This window comes from Silene latifolia, chromosome 3, assembly GCF_048544455.1.
Source record: "Silene latifolia isolate original U9 population chromosome 3, ASM4854445v1, whole genome shotgun sequence".
In the NCBI taxonomy this organism is placed as follows: Eukaryota; Viridiplantae; Streptophyta; class Magnoliopsida; order Caryophyllales; family Caryophyllaceae; genus Silene; species Silene latifolia.
Genome location: NC_133528.1, coordinates 147,283,727 through 147,287,625, shown reverse-complemented (window position 1 = coordinate 147,287,625; position 3,899 = coordinate 147,283,727).

Sequence of the window (3,899 nt, the reverse complement as noted above, 5' to 3'; positions counted from 1 at the left end):
AATTTTATCTGCTCCCCATTCGATCAGAAATCATCAAATGGATCGTATTAGGTCACCGATAGTAAAAAGTTGGTTTACAACTGACACAAGACACAAACATGTCAACCAAAAAGCCGGGTAGGAATAACAAAACAATACTAAGGCCCTGTTCTTTTGGACTTAAAGTCACTTAATTTAAGTTCACTTCAGATCATATAAGTTCGATTCGATTCGATTCGAGATCCTATAAGTTCATTCGATTCGATCCTATAAGTTCGATTCGATTCGAGATCTTATAAGTTCGATTCGAGATCCTATAAGTTCGATTCGATTCGATTCGATCCTATAAGTTCAGATTCAGATCTTATACCTCACTTAATTTAAGTTCACTTGAGATCCTATAAGTTCGATTCGATTCGATTCGAGATCCTATAAGTTCGATTCGAGATCCTATAAGTTCATCTGTTCGATTCTATAAGTTCGATTCGATTCGATCCTATAAGTTCGATTCGTTCAGCTCGATCCTATAAGTTCATTCGGTTCATTAGTTTTAGTCCAAAAGAACCAATTAGTAGATATACAACCAGATTGTATGTAGTTGTACGGTGTAGAATTCGAGCTGTGTGTATTAAAGTTTTCGAGTTTTGTTTAAAAGAATCGAGCTATCTTTGAAAGTTTTTGAACTCACACACTTAAACATAAAAAAAATAAACTCTTATAAAACTCAGAAAAATTACACATAAGCTCGGATTAATGTATATGGTTGTACAATGCTTATTACACAACTGGTTGTATAGTAGTATTTATGCAAAAGAACATGGCCTAAACATATTTTTTTTTGGAGGGAACAATACTAAACATATTATCCACAACACCTGCAACCTAAAAAGCAACAACAAAGGAACCTACACACTAACCCCACGTCGTACGCGTACACAACCCGACTACTTCACGCCACGCGTGGGTTTGCAGGTCCACGGCGTACTTCGTGCCTGGCCTACCAAGTCCACAAGTTAACGACGTGAGTGTATTACTACGTTGAAAATTACAACTCTCCCGCCTATGCCACAAATTAGCAAGGTTCGTTGGGTGCTACCGCCTACCGTGCACTTTTAAGATTTTTTTTTTCATGAAACGAACATGGTTCGATAGCAAGTTATCGACATGAGTGTATTAATTCATGCAAAATCATCTCTTTAACAAATTTAGTACGAAGTACAAAGTATCAAAAATTAAGAACAATAAGGATCCAATAGTCCATAGTGATTACTATCCTTAAGAGTTCAAGTTTTTGCGTAGGTGAAACTAGAAGATGAAATGTATATCTAACACGAATATTGAAAATACGGAATATAAGTTTAGTTAAAAATCGCAAAGATTTTTTTCAATTATAATATCAAATTGGAACCATTTTTTTCCTTATGTGAATAATGGAGTCAGAATCCTATGATTTATTTGTAAATAACTTAATAAGAGACTATCTCTTATGAAAGCTATTATTTATTAGTAAATGTCAATATAATAAGAGTCTAGACCGTTAAAACATAAAACTATAAAAGTTAGCTACACCGTTGACATTTTTTGGGTTTAATAACCACATTTTTTTTTTTTGAAATTGTCATCTCATTAATAATCAACTAGGCGTAGGTTACAATGAAGATAACAAATAGACAAAGGAAAATCAAGATTGCTAACGTAAAAAATACATTCAAAATAACTATCTAAATACTGGTAGTGGCGTTGCCGCTCCAAAATCATAAATTTCTTGAATCTATGAATAATCGATGTCTTTGCATCCTTCTTGATGGAGGGAAACAGTGTAGCCGTCTTGATGTATTCATCCACGAAACAAATCTGATAATCTCCCCGTCGATTAAAACTTATTATATTGATAGCAATCCCACGAAAACATGGAAAAACCCCGAAAGAAGGGACGGAACAACAGATCTCACCAAAAGGGAGACTATTATTGAAGTATTTGTTTGTAAATAGAAGTAGCTGTTGTTACTCAAAAACCTATATATGTGAAAGCCTACACCCGTCACGAATACGTGTTATTACCGTAACAACTAATTAACGAAAATATCCCGAAAAAACTTTAAATCATAATAAGGAAAATAATACAAAAGAACAAACTAGGTAAAAAATTAGGGTGTACACCAAATAATAACCTACATTTCCAGTCTAAAAAATTAACAAAATTATCTCAAAATTTTCATTTTATTCTATATAAATACAGCCCAAGTCTTGTATATAACTAAGACAATTACTCTTCTCTCTCGCCAAAAAAAAAAGGAAAAAAAACATTCTATTACTCATTAAAACTTCTAAATAATTGTCAAAAAAAAATATAATTAAAAAAAAAATCAAGTTAACCATGGCCACTCTTGCTAGGAAAAGTAGAGGAAGACAAAAGGTCGTCTTGAAACGCATGGAAAAGAAGAGCAATAGGTTGGTTACATTCTCTAAGCGTCGGGGTGGCGTGTTTAAGAAAGCGAGCGAGTTGTGCACCCTTTGCGGTGTGCAAGCTTTATGCATAGTTTTCTCCCCTGCGAAGAAGACCTTTGCTTTTGGCCATCCCTCGGTGGAGGCCATTATCAATCGATTCTTGCTTGAGGATAATAATTTGCCTCAAGATAATCGAGTCTCTAAAAAACCTTTTCAAAATGAGACTCTCTTGAAATCCAATAAGGAGGTGTCACTCCTGAAGGATCAAATCGACGTTGAAAAAAAGCATGGTGAAGAACTCCTTAAAGAGAGGAGATTAATGAGCGAAGAGGCTCAAAAATTCTTAGCTCCGGCTGAAATATTTACCTTATCGGAGCTTAAACAAATTCAAGCAACACTAATTGCTTTGAAAAATAATGTACTTACACACGGTCATAATCTAGTTCAGGCTCAACCAAATCTAAACCTTACTCCGAACCCAAGGCCATCAATATTACATGGCCAAAACTTGTTGGTAGGACAATATTATACCCCTAATCCCACCCTTGTCCACGGCCACACCCCTCCGACTTTCGGAGACCCATCTCTTATCACTCCCATGGCAATGATCCCGACTCCCATGAGTAATCTCATGAATGCGGGATTCACTAATTCAAACATACCACCATCTTTTCAAGAGCCTACTAACCTTATCCCGGGCTCATTAGACGGCCAAAATAACATGCTAGCAGACATGGGATGGAACCCTATACGAGGACAGACATTCACAAGCTTGTTAACAGGCGAGGGAAGCTCAAATTCTCCAGCTCCTCCCATCAATCCTCAAGGCAGGTACACGGGAAGCGACCCTATACCAGGTGATTACCAGACATTCCAAAACTTGTTAATTTCGGCCCCCCCCCTTAAATCCTCAAGGCGGGTACATGGGAAACAACCCTATACCAGGTGATTACCAGACTTTCAGAAACTTGTCAATAGGTGAGGGCAGCTCAAATCCTTCCTTTCCTCCTTTCAATTCTCAAGACGGGTTTGGTTTTGATCCCGGATTTGATCCAGGGATGAACTAGTTTGTTGTACTTTTAAATTTATTTATTTTAAATAATTTGTAATTTTCATTTCTCCTATATAATTCTGTTTTAATTTCTAGTCTTAGTAAAACTATCTAATACTAAGTACTAAGCTACACGCCGTCTAGACCGATTTCATGAGATTTGATTTCAACCACAAATGCTAAAGTCTAACAGAGAGGAACAAAAACAAGATTTACATACAATCATACTAAATGTTATTCTCTCTATCTCATCTAGTTTTTCAGATTTTTAAAAATTATATGAGGAACATTATTTCACTTAAACATAACATGGTGACAGAAGAAGTAATGTATAAACTTAAATAAAATTTCGTAAATAAACATAATATACACATCAATAGACCAAAATCGGTCGGCCATCAGACAATAACCGAAAAATTTT